General features: G+C 37.0%; 1 long non-coding RNA gene across 1 annotated transcript in view; it reads right to left on the bottom strand.

Annotated features, from left to right (window-relative positions):
* Positions 1 to 13,080, bottom strand: part of LOC128588312 (uncharacterized) — a 29,409-nt gene extending 16,329 nt beyond the window's left edge. The window contains exons 1-2 of the long non-coding RNA XR_008380747.1: positions 13,019 to 13,080; positions 9,241 to 9,405 (exon numbers count right to left, since the gene is read on the bottom strand). This is a non-coding gene — a long non-coding RNA (uncharacterized LOC128588312). The remainder of the gene's footprint in view (positions 1 to 9,240; positions 9,406 to 13,018) is intronic.
* Positions 13,081 to 13,463: the final 383 nt, after the last annotated feature.

The following is a 13,463-nucleotide window of genomic DNA, read 5'->3' as shown; positions in this document are numbered from 1 at the left end:
AATAACTAAAATTAGAGTAGAACTAAATGAAATTAAAAACAAAAGAATCATATAACAGATCAACCAATCAAGAAGCCATTTTTTTGAAAAGGTCAATAAAATAGATAAACCTTTGACTAGCCTAACCAGAAGTAGAAGAGTAAAATCCCTAATTTCATCAATAAGAAATGATAAAGGCCAAATAATGACAGACTCCTCAGAAATTCAACAAATCCTTATGGAATATTACATAAACCTCTATTCTCATAAGTATGAAAATCTGAAGTAAATAGATCAATACTTGGAAACATGCCACCCTCCTAGATTGAGCCAGAAAGAAGTGTAAATGTTGAACAAGCCTATAACAAGTTCTGAAATAGCATCAATTATAAGAAATCTCCCCAAAAAGAAAAGCCCGAGACCAGATGGCTTCACATCAGAATTCTACCAAACCTTTAAAGAGGAATTAGTACCTATAACTTAACCTTTTTCAAAACATAGAAAAAAAAGGAATACTTCCCAACACTCTATAAAGCAAATATCACCCTGACACCCAAACCAGGAAAAGACCCAACAAGAAAAGAAAATTATAGACCAGTATCTCTAATGAATATTGATGCAAAAATATTCAATAAGATCCTAGAAAACAGAATCTAACAACACATCAAACAAATTATATATCACGACCAGGTGGGTTTCATTCTAGGGTCCCTAGGATGGTTCAATACATGTAAATCCATAAATATAATACATCACATAAACAAATTAAAAAACAAAGACCATATGAGTCTCTCAATTGATGCAGAAAAAAAACTTATGATAATATCCAGCATCCTTTCTTGATCAGAATGCTTAAGAAATAGGCATAGAAGGAACATTAGTTAAACAGATAGAGACCATCTACAGCAAACCCATAGCCAATATTGTATTGAATGGAGTAAAATTGTAATAATTTCCTCTCAGATCAGGAACTAGGCAAGATGCCCACTGTCTCCACTGCTTTTTAACATTGTAATGGAAGTCTTAACCGCCACAATCTGGCAAGAGAAAGCAATCAAGGGGATCCAAATAGGACCAGAGGAGATCAAACCATCACTCTTTGTAGACAATATGATTATTTATTTGGAAAACCCCAGGGAATCAACTATAAAACTCCTAAAAGTGATCAAGGAATACAGTAAGGTCTCAGGATACAAAATAAACACTCATAAATCTGTAGCCTATATTGGTTTATCGACAATAGCCAAGGGAAAAAAACAATCAAGGACTCTATTCCCTTTACAATAGTGCCAAAGAAGATGAAATATCTGGGAGTGTATCTAACTAAGGATGTGAAAGATCTCTGCAAAGAGAACTATGAAACTCTGAGAAAAGAAATAGCTGAAGATGTTAACAAATGGAAAAACATACCATGCTCATGTCTTGGAAGAATCAAAATTGTTAAAATGTCTATACTACCTAAAGCAATCTACATATTTAATGCAATCCCAATTAAAGCACCCGTGTCATACTTTAAAGACCTGGAAAAATTAGGACTTCATTTTATATAGAAACGGAAAAAACATCGAATAGCCAAGACATTACTCAGAAATAAAAACAAATTGGGAGGAATCACCCTTCCAGACTTCAGACTATACTATAAATTGATAGGATCAAAACAGCATGGCATTGGCACGAGGTAGATGTACGGAACAGAATTAAAGACCAAGAGAGAGGTAGATGTATGGAACAGAATTAAAGACCAAGAGGTGAACCCAGACACTTATTGTCATTTGTTTTTTGATAAGCCTATCAAAAATATAAATTAGGGGAAAGATTCCCCATTTAACCAATGGTGCTGGGTGAATTGGCTGGCGACCTGTAGAAGACACAAAAATTGAATCTCACTGGTTAAAGGACTTAAACTTAAGACATGAAACTATAAAAATTCTTAGAGAGAGTGCAGGAAAACACTTGAAAAAATTGGCCTGGGAGAATACTTTATGAGGAGGACACCCCGGGCAATGGAAGCAACATCAAAAATACATTACTGGGATCTGATAAAATTAAAAAGCTTCTGCACTGCCAAGAACACACCAAGTAAAGCAAATAGACAGCCCTCAGAATGGGAGAAGATTTTTGCAAGTTATATTTCCAACAAAGGTCTAATAACCAGAATCCACAGAGAACTTAAACTTATTGCTAAGAGAAAAACAAGTGATCCCATTTCATTGTGGGCAAGAGACATGAACAGAACCTTCTCTGAAGGAGACAGGTGCATGGTCTACAGACACATGAAAAAATGCTCACCATCTTTAATCATCGGAGAAATGCAAATCAAAACTACTTTGAAATATCATCTAACTCCAGTAAGATTAGCCTATATCACAAAATCCCAAGACCAGAGATGTTGGTGTGGATGTGGAGAAAAGGGAACACTTCTACACTGCTGATGGGAATGCAAATTAATGCATTCCTTTTGGAAAGATATATGGAGAACACTTAGAGATCTAAAAATAGATCTGCCATTCAATCCTATAATTCCTCTAGTAGGCATATACCCAGAAGACCAAAAATCATATCATAACAAAGATATTTGTACCAGAATGTTTATTGCAGCCCTATTCATAATTGCTAAATCATGGAAAAAGCCCAAGTGCCCATCAATCCATGAATGGATTAATAAAGTGTGGTATATGTACACCATGGAATATTATGCAGCTTTAAAGAAAGATGGAGACTTTATCTCTTTCATGTTTACGTGGATGGAGCTGGAACATATTCTTCTTAGTAAAGTATCTCAAGAATGGAAGAAAAAGTATCCAATGTACTCAGCCCTACTATGAAACTAATTTATGGCTTTCACATGAAAGCTATAACCCCGTTACAACCTAAGAATAGGGGGAAGGTGGAAAGGGAGGGGAGGGAGGGGGGACTTGGGTAGAGGGAGGGTGATTGGTGGGATTACACCTGCGGTGCATCTTACAAGAGTATATGTGAAACTTAGTAAATGTGGAACGTAAATGTCTTAGCACAATAACTAAGAAAATGCCAGGAAGACTATGTTAACCAGTGTGATGAAAATGTGTCAAACGGTCTATGAAACTAGTGTATGGTGCCCCATGATCACATTAATGTACACAGCTATGATTTAATAAAATAAAAAAATAAAATAAAATAAAGAAAACTATGATTTTCTTTTAAAAAAAAAAGAAAATATTCTTCTTAGTAAAGTATCTCAGTAATGGAAAAAAAAATGTCCAATGTACTCAGTACTACTGTGAAACCAATTTATAAATCACTCACACTTGCATATGAAAAATGAAACACAACTATAGCCTGGGATGAAGGAGGGAAGGGGAGAAAGAGGGAAAGGGAGGGGAGTGGGTCGATAGAGGGAGGGTTAGTAGGGGGATCGCACCTATGGAGCGTATTGCAAGTACAAGTTGGATCTATCAGGTGTAGAACACAAATGTCTTAATGCTGTAATTGGGCAAATGAGGTGAAGGCTATGTTGATCAGTAGGATGTAAACATTCCAATATGTACAAATAATCAACACATTGAATCCCATAATGGCATAAATGTATTCATGATCTATACTTAGTAAAAAAAATACTTAATAAAAAAAATCAGGTATTTTAATCAGCATTCCAATATGTACAAATAATCAACACATTGAATCCCATAATGGCATAAATGTATTCATGATCTATGTACAAATGACTTAATAAAAAAAATCAGATATTTTAATCACAGTGAAGTATTAGCACCTATTGTCCTGGATTATATAAACTATGGACTTATTCTCATATGGTTTAAATTATTTCATTCAGCTTAATTTTTTAAGTAATATCAAGTGAATTAATATTAATTAATTTCATTTTGTTTGCCAGGTGAAGGAAGAATTGCTTTTGCCATTAATACAGCAAGTGCAGAAATCTGATTTCCTTGTGGACAAAATTCTTCCTCTAATATCATCCCTTTCTTTCATTGCTTTCATGGTGCTCTCTCGTTGCTCCAACTGGGATCTGCTTCCATAGGAAGCAATTGCATCTGGTTACAGAAATGAAATCTTAGATTTTTTTCATTAGGACAAAGCAAAAAATCTGTATGATTTTTTTTTTCAATCTGGCCCCTCCCCTCTTTTACTATTACCATTTCTAACAGTGTTTCTGATCTAGTTGTTGGAGAAATTTGAAGAAGGAGATTTGTGAAGAAGGACAGAGGAATGTGTGAAGGCATAGGAGAGGGAAGATAGAGGCATTTAAAAGATAGTGATCATCTCTGTCCTGGGGAGGCAGTTCTGTGTCAGTCTGCCTGTGACTCTCACAGATTACATGAGTTGCTCAGGTGTGTTTGTTAGTGACTGTGTCAGGTGCCTTGCACTGCACAAGGCTGGCCCACAGAGGTCACCTATTTCAGCTCTGTGAGCTGGGTACTAATATATTCTACCTTTTATAGATTACCATACTAAGAGCTAGAGGGTTTAAGTACCATTCCACAGTTATCTATAACTAAACAATTCCAGCCTGTATCCATCTGACTTCAAAGCTATGATCCCATCACTACAAAGATACCTCCAAACTGCTTTTCACAGACCCATCACTTCACTCATTTCCATAAACTTCATAGATCCTCTAGTTTTTCTTTTATTCCCTCAATTCTAAACCTCTAGCATTTTCCTCATATTTCTCTTGTACTGAAATTAACATATTTCACATCATGATATGTAGTCAATATCATGACTAGATAACTGCTTATAGTTATTCAACTTTGTGTTCCACAATTCTCACAACCAAAACCTCAGATGACTAAATGAATGAACTGACTGTGTTCCAACTTTCAGCACTCAAAATTTCCTATATTTAAATTATCACTAACACTACATATTCCTGTTAGGATGATGCTTATAAGAACCAGGTAAGGGGTGCAGCTACTTTTCTATCTGGCAGACTAAATACTATGTTTTCTCTTTCTCCATATCATTTCCTAACTGCCTCTGACTCATTGATTGGAGAAATCGTTAGAGATTTATTGTAGAAGAAATTGATGCTCAGAGAAGTCAGTAAGTGATGCAACTGTTAGACCCTCTTTTAAGATTGTGGAATAGAGTGTTCTGGGTTATCACAGAGATGACCTATAAAATCTCAGCACTGTTGCATATATTCACAGAAGGTGGAGGGAAGAGGGAAGGGGTGGGAACTGATGTTGAGTAAGCCATCTGGAGTCCGTGCTCCTTTATCCTTTGGTCATTGCCTAGATAAGAACAATCTTGCCTTAGAAGACACACGTCCATGATATGGAAACAGTCTAAGGCAAAATAAATGGATCTACAGGCTTTACGGTGACTCTTTTAAGTGTGATCTGCCAAATAGGCACCATTTATTGGATGCTAAGGACATTAAGTTCATTCTACAGTTGTTTGTGATAGGTACTTCCTATGTACCAGGCACACTGGAGGAGAGGACAGCTCCTTAAGCTGGGGAGCCCACTCTATCTGTGTCTTAGGGGATGTGAATGACTTGTATACCAACAATTCCAAAATGTGCTTTCATAGCTGAGCTGTTCATTTCTAAGGAGAGATCTGTTTTATTGCTTTACCACACTGCAAGAATGAACCCCAGACAGAATCAGAGGGTGTATTTGTGCTGTCTAGCAGCAGCTGCATCAGGCAGGAAGAGACATTGCTCAAGTGCCCCCTGAGCAGCTGGAACCTTAGGACAGGGAAGCACCAGCAGCTGCCTGATCGCATGTGCTGTCACCAGAAACAAGTCCAGGTTTCTAGTGCACAGAAGCCTTCTGGAACAGCATGGTGCGTGTCTCATCACAAGGCATCACCAGGTTGTTCATGGACTGATAATCTAGCCATTTATTCCAGGAATCCATCTTCAGGAAAATGCCATGCCTTTCGCATGTGAAGGAATCTGATATATTTTCCATTAATCTCTACATTGCCATTTTTTTTTTCCTCCTTTTTGGCTTTCTCATTGATATTCTCCTCACCCCTGAAGACTGAACTCTGACCTTTTTTTCTCTCTTGCTCAAATTCCTTTCTAAAAGATCTGGTAAATTATGCCTACAAATAATATATCTCATTACATGTGTTTTTAATTACTTGAAATAATGTGGCTTTCAGTACAGTCTGATTCCAGTATGCCATCACATGACAGACAGAAGACCACCTTATCTTAACATGAGCATCCTGACCGGCTCCCTGACTTAACTCACACATTCTTTTCTACTGACTCCAGCTCCTTAGACAAAGTTTAACTCTTTTAATCAATGACCAACTGAAGAATTCCTAGAATTCTCCCATGATTTGTAAGTCCTTGCTTTGAGATGTCCCATCTGTTTGGCTGAACCAACATATACCTTCCATGTGTTGAGCTGTGCCTTATAATACCTGTCTCCATGAATTATAAAACCAGACCCTACCCTAGCTACCTTGGGTGCATTTTCTTAAGATCTCTTGTGACCATGTTTCCCCAGTCACAGATGCACATATTCAACTCAGAATAAAACTCTTTGAATTATTTTAGGGAGTTTGGATTTTTTCCACCAATACCCCAAATAAATTGATGTAAGGTGAAAGACTATAACTTTTTTAAAATCCCTTTTTGGATTCCTCAAATGGTGTTCCACCAGCTATGATATAGCAATCACTGTGTGCTCAGCCTAGTGCTACGTGCTCCACAGACCTAAATTTACGAAGTTTAATTTCGCAGGAGCCCAGGAAAGGAATTGCTGTCTCTGTCCATTCTACAGCTGAGGAGCCTGAGATTCCATGGAGTTCACTGAGCTACCTATGTACTTTCATATTTTAACCCATGTCTGTTCTACTGCAAAGCTACTTTTCACCCATTATACCAGTAATTCTCCAAGCATGGTTTCTAGATCTGAAGCACCAGTATCAACTAGGAACTTTTCAGAAATGCAACTACTGGAGCCCCATCCCAAATCTTCCAAATCAGAAAACCTGAGTGTGGCAATCTGTTTTAGAAAGACCTCCAGGCAGTCCTGATATGTGTTAAAATTTGCCAATCACTGATCTAAACTAGAGGCCTGCAAACTGTGGCCTGACAGCCACATCTAGCCCATGGCCTCTTATTGGAGGGCCCCAAGTTAAGAATGGTGTCTATAATGTTAAAAGCTGGTCAAAAATAAAGCAAAGAAGACTGTGTGAAAGGGAAAGAATGTGACCAGCAAAGCTTCAACTTTTGATCATCTGGACTTTTGTAAAAAAGTTTGCTGACCCTCTCTTGTGACTGTGCTTCTCAGGGGGCTGTGATAACTTGGCTTGTTTGGGAACAATAAACTTGTCTAGTCAATAAACTTGACAAGTCTATTGTTTAATGATTGATGTAATTATTACCTCCATATGCTGTCTCTCTCCGTTTCTCTCTCCACCCCAGTATTTTTCACCCTAATATTTTTAGCGAAGTATCAGCTTTCAACTTTATGTATTACTATGGTCCTGTCTTCATAGATTTGAGTTTGCAAAAAGTGCTCTGGGGCACTTTGACTTCAAATGCTAAAATCCCCTGGTGGCTAAGAATGCATTTTTATCATTACCCTCTTCTTTCTATATTCTATAAGCATACTAACAAGTACTCTGTATGTTCCCAGAATACTATATGGATTTTTCCTTATGTGAATATATACTTTTATAAAGTAAATAAGTTCTCTTTTCATTGATTCTAAGCCGTACTTCTTTTGGGGAGGTTTGCAAATCTCTGAAAGAAGAATGCATCTTAAAATCTATAAGTGCAAACGTCCTTATGGTAAAATGACTTTTTTTCTTCTGGGTAGATACCGAGATTTGAAATCAACCTAAGTGCCCATCAAACTATAAATGAATTAACAAACTGTGATATGTGTATATCATGGAATACTATTCAGACATAAAAAGATAGAGATTTAACATTTTTTGTATTAACCTAGATGGAGTTGAACTACATTCTCTTTGCCAGAGTATCACAAAAAAGGAAAAGCAATAGACAGACAGCCACACACCCACCAGTGGGGGAGGACAGGAGGGTGTGGGGGAAGCTCTCAACTAATGGCAGCAATGTAAGGCACCCCTTAGGTAAAGGGCTCAACTACAGTTTGGACTTTACCTGAGAGGGCAAACAATGTAACCTAATCATTCATCCCTCATATTAATATGGAATTAAACAACAAAAAGAAATCTGTAGTGTTCATAGTAACTTTCTACCAGAGAGTAGTCATGTCATCCTTTCATTTCCTATGTGAATGAACTGGGTCATAACTATTTATATTTCCAGAGTTAGGAGCACAGTCTGTTCTACCCTTGTTGAGCAGTATTGAGCTATTTAAAATGTAAAATGTTACAGATAGATCACATGGTGTTTCAGTATAGAACAAAAAGTTTCCCTTTTTGTGGAAAACCATGGGGAAAGAAGAGATTGAAGCAAATATCCAAATTTGGGAGAATAATTAAAATTCCACAGTTTCTTGTAAAACAACAACCCATTGTTTTGTGGGATCAACAAAAAGAAGTTGCTTGTGAGTATATAAAGCTATGTTACATTCTGTGTGTGAGATGTGCAAAGAATTTCCTCCCTCATGCTCAGCAACTTGACAAAAGTCAGGAGAAGCTACCAGAATCCACACAACAGATGAAAGCAGCATCAAGCAGTGAGAGGATGTGTGAACAATTCATCTGTCACCCAAGATTCTCTTCAATGCCTGTGTCACATTTTATTTGGCAGAGTTTTTGTCTTACTTAATGGTTCATAAAATAATAGTGGGTGTAGCAAATAATGTTGTCTTAAAAACTGTATGAATGTGTGTTGCTAAATATAATGCAATTATGTGCTAATTAGAATAACATGAATTTAACAGTTTCTATTTTTAAAATGCCAGTGTTTGGAGGCTACTTAGCACGCACACAGCTATCATCAAGGTTGCTAACAAATAAAGATACATGAAAGGGTGGTCCATTAACTTGTCTTATTATCCTGGCTTAATTAGAGTTGTTTTTTAAAGAAAACTCATCCTTAATCTGCTGAACTCAACCCAAGTTTTTCCAAAGGTTAGAAAAGCCAGAATAGCAGAATGTTTCTGGCTACCCTATTGTCAACTTCCGGAGATTGCTTCTCATTTTTGTTTTGGTTTACATCCTTTTTTCAAGGAAGAATTCTAATGACCTGCATACTATTCATCTGAAGAAAGGCTTAGATTACTTTTTCAGAATAACCATTTTCAACCCCAGCTCCACCAGAGGAAGCAAAAACAAAGACAAAGAAAGATCATTTACCATCATGCAGGTACTGGTTTTCATAAATGTCCATAATTATTGATTTCAAATGAAATAGGAAGGAGATTTTCTTCCCTTGCTGTCAATCTTCTTTACTGAGAAGACTCTGTTGCTTCAGCCTTCCATATGATAGATGGACTCTAAAAATTGCACAGCATTTATTTCCTAAAAAAATAAAAAAAAACAAAAATATCAATTGCCAAAATCTATTAATTTCTTTATATTTAAATGGAGTATGCCTTTTAAAAATCATAGCAGTCTTTATAGAAAGAACAGAAAGATCTGAACTCACTCGGATGCCTTCAACCCAAATCAAGAGAAACCTATAATTTATTTCCTTCTCAGCCTCTCATATTCCTATAGAGCAAACCGCACAGAGAACAGGATCAATGGCAATTTAAGATTCACATGCTCTCCTGCCTGATAATGATCTAGTGCTATATGAGTGATTCTAAGTGAGGAAAGCTATGTCCCTATGCTTGCAATTACAAAGACGAGTAGCACTTGAGTTTTGTGAGGAGATTGGCACTGGCAAACCAACAGCATCTTAAGTTCAGCTCATTTCCGCTGAATTTCATGTAAGAGAGTGCTTTGCAATAGAAGTCGTCCTGAAGAAATCATGACCTGCGGAGTTAGTGATGCAAAAACAGGAGCTGAACACTGCTTGAAGCATAGCTTGAGTGGAGAAAGATGTCACGTTTCCATGTTAGCGCCTCTGTTATGAAGGTAATAGAAAAATAACAGTTTCTGCTTGATTCAGGTACCTCTTTACTACCTAACAAAAGCTGTGTCAGGCAAGTCATTTTTTCTGTCATCTTTCTTGTTACCTTAATAACAACTCTACAATTTTAAGAAAATTGTGACTCTTTAGGGATGTGCCACTTTCTGAAATATGGGCACAAATCTATTTTACAATGGAGAAAAAAGTCTTGAAATATTCTTTACTCTTTATTGTATGAAAGCAATGAACCAAAGATTTTTTCCAGTACTTTAAAAACACCATCTTAAGGTTTTCTTCATCAATTGTTTTCCTGAGTAAGCTAAATGGTCAGTTGGTCATTTAAATTAAGAGTTTCTTGATGTCCTAGGTGTGGGACACAAGTACAACAGGGATTTTGTCTAACAAATGCAGGCGTTATAACCTAATCATCTGTACACTCATGTTAATTTGAAATTTAAAAAAAAGACAGTAAATTTTTGCCTTATAATTTATTTAATTCTATATCACACCTGGCATAGCACACATACTAAAATGCTGATAGGAAGAGAGGAAGACAGATGGGTAATAAAAAGAAAAAAGGAAATAGAAAAAACAGAAGGCAAAAGGAAAAAAGGAAGAAAGTGAAAAAAGAAAGGAAGGAAATTCTGGAGGGTGAAAGAGTCCTTCTGTTAGCATAGCTTTAGATAAAGATTCTAACTTTGTACTGAAAAACTGAGTTCTCTAGTATTAGTATGTTAAGTGGCCGTCAAGGGGAACACACCTTTTTGATTGATGGGGGTACATTCATTCCAAAATTACATAGCAGTTGAGACTGGGCTTATTTCACTCCATAAGCAAGATGTGAACTCAAATAAGACATGCTTTTCTTTAGCTGGCTCCTGGGGAAATGTGTGAGAGGTGCAGGGCGGTAGTGGTAGGACTGACGGGACAGGTTCTGAGTGGGAGAGCTTGGTCCTCAAGGGACAGGGAACAGCTGCCATGAAGTAGACTGGACCAGTCCAATGCCTTGCACCTCTGCTCGCCTCTATTGGTTTGGATAATTCAGCATTGATCGAACTTGAGGACTTTATGGTTCATTAATCATCACAGTTATTTGAACTTTTTTGGTATAAATAAAATATGTCATTTTATTTACTCATTTTCTATTTCTTAAAGAAAAAAAACAGCAATGCTACCAGTTCCTCATCATTTAAAGTATGTATGGCAGATTGCATCTCATTTGGCAGAACTCGATGTGTTTGAAATCATTACCTGTTTTTTAATTTCATGTAAAGTGCTCACTGAGTTCACCCCAAATTGAACTGGTAAAAAGGAAAACAAGAGGATTAAAATGTTCAGTTAGAGGGGAGATAATGCAGGAAATATTGAGTTAAATAAACTATTGTGAACATACTTTGATATTTTTATGGAATAAGGTCTTTTTAATAGGACACAAATTCCTTGTTAAGTTGATTAAAACTTCTAATGGAACTGTGACTGTTGTATGTCACACAAACAGAACATTGGGTAAAATTTGCCATTAGGTAGAAATCTAAACGTTAGATACTGCCCCTTATTTGTAAATACCCAAATGAGCACTGACTTGATTTTTCCATATTATAAACCCAATTTTCACTGCATGTGCCATTCTTGTTATTTATCCACAGTTTGCATTTTATTGCCAGATAAATTTGAAAATCTGTATTATAAGTTCCAAAGCATCAGGTTTTTTTTCTTTTTTTCATTTTAAATTACTCTGGTTCACAGAAATGAGAATTTTAAAATCGCTAAAATTTATGGAGTGATCAGCATGTGAAAATGACATGCATCATCCCAGTCTTTACAAGAACTCTGCAAACTGAGTTTCTTTAGACTCTTTTACTGACAGTAGAGACTGCAGTACACAGTTTGGGATGAAGGGTGTGGGTTTCATGGTCTCACAGACCCATTGGTTCAAACCTGGCAATGTTGGGCAAATATTTGCCTTTCTCACTTTCCTCATTTAATTCTCATAAAATGGAATTTTTAATTATTAGCACTTATTTCAGAGATGTACTGTAAGAACCAAGTTAGAAATGCACTGGCACATAGTTAAGTGCTAAATCCACCTTAGCTTCCTTAAAGTGTCTTCCATAAGGACACAGAATTAGTAAATAGTCAAGTAGTAAGAAGTAAGTCCCAAGTAGTAACTAGTAAGTAGCAGTTTTAGGAATGAGACTGAGACCCTCACCTCAAAACGGAAGTCACATTTTCTACTATAATGACACAAATCTTCGCATAGGAATATTTCAAATATGTCTAATGTGCAAAGTTGCACATAAGTTCACTATGTTTTGAGTACAGAGTCACATGAAATAGAAGATTTCTTATCCTCAGTTAGTGATTTGTTACATGATTTTAAAAATGTCTATTGTCAGAAGAATTTCAGATGGTTTACCATTAGTAATCTTTGCTAAAACATGAGGTTATCTTTAACAGGACACCTGAAAAAAATTATACTGAGTTCACTTGAGAGCAAAACTTCTCAGATAAAATTACGAAGTGACAATTCTTAAAATAATAAAAACGGAACCTGCCTTTCATTCCTCTTTAGGCCCGTCCTTTCTATATGGCACTATGCTGAGGCCTTTAAATACACTCTCTCAGTTGAATTTCCAATGAATAGACATGAGATAGTCACCTACCCTCCCCACTCTGTAGTGGAGACTAGGGGAAATCCAGCAGTCTAGCCAAGTGGCAAGGCCAAGATTTGAGCCCAAGCTGACAGGATGCCCAAGCCCAGTTCATAATCTTCAGAGCAGAAGTGAATTCAGCTGGACATTTGAATTAGGGCCCCAGAGGCCATTTACTAGGAATAGTAGCTCTGGGGAGAGCCAGATGTGAATATATTTAGATCTCCATCCCTGGAAATATCCTCAGAGAAGAGAAGCTTTAAACTATCTGAAAATTCTCAAAAGAAAAACTTTATTCAGGGGCTCTTTTACCCAGCCACCTGGCCTCTCAGCCACCTGGGCTGTTTCCTGCAGATGCTCCAAACCTCTTCTGTTACAGACCATGAAACTATTATCCAAGACTCACCTATGTGGGTTCCAGAGGTTCCAGCAGTAGGTCAAATTCTTCCCCTGTAATTTCCTGTGGAAAGTCTCTTCATCAGAAAACGATAACAAAGCAACCTCCAGTCTACCTGTGGGGAAAAGGCAATCCAATAACATCACCTGTGTCTGGAGCGACATGAGACCTGAGCCCCAGGGTAGACTGCCTTGTCCTTTCCCGACTGTCTTTCACAGTGACAAAGCTCTTAGCACAATATTTAACACTCGGCACGGTTCGATAAGGTTCAGATGTGCATATTATTATCTCCCTCGTCACCTTCACCTCTCTGCCTTGTCCCCTCCATTTGGCAGCTAGAGTGGGGATAAAGAACCATTTCAGATCTTCAAATCAAAACCTGTTCTAAGAACACCTGAGGCAACTTTACTCATAATCATACAAACTGAAAATAACCAAATGTCCATCAATAGAT

The sequence above is a fragment of the Nycticebus coucang genome, chromosome 6, assembly GCF_027406575.1.
Source record: "Nycticebus coucang isolate mNycCou1 chromosome 6, mNycCou1.pri, whole genome shotgun sequence".
Classification (NCBI taxonomy): Eukaryota; Metazoa; Chordata; class Mammalia; order Primates; family Lorisidae; genus Nycticebus; species Nycticebus coucang.
The sequence above is the reverse complement of the archived record's forward strand: the minus strand, read 5'-3'. Positions and strand labels throughout refer to the sequence as shown.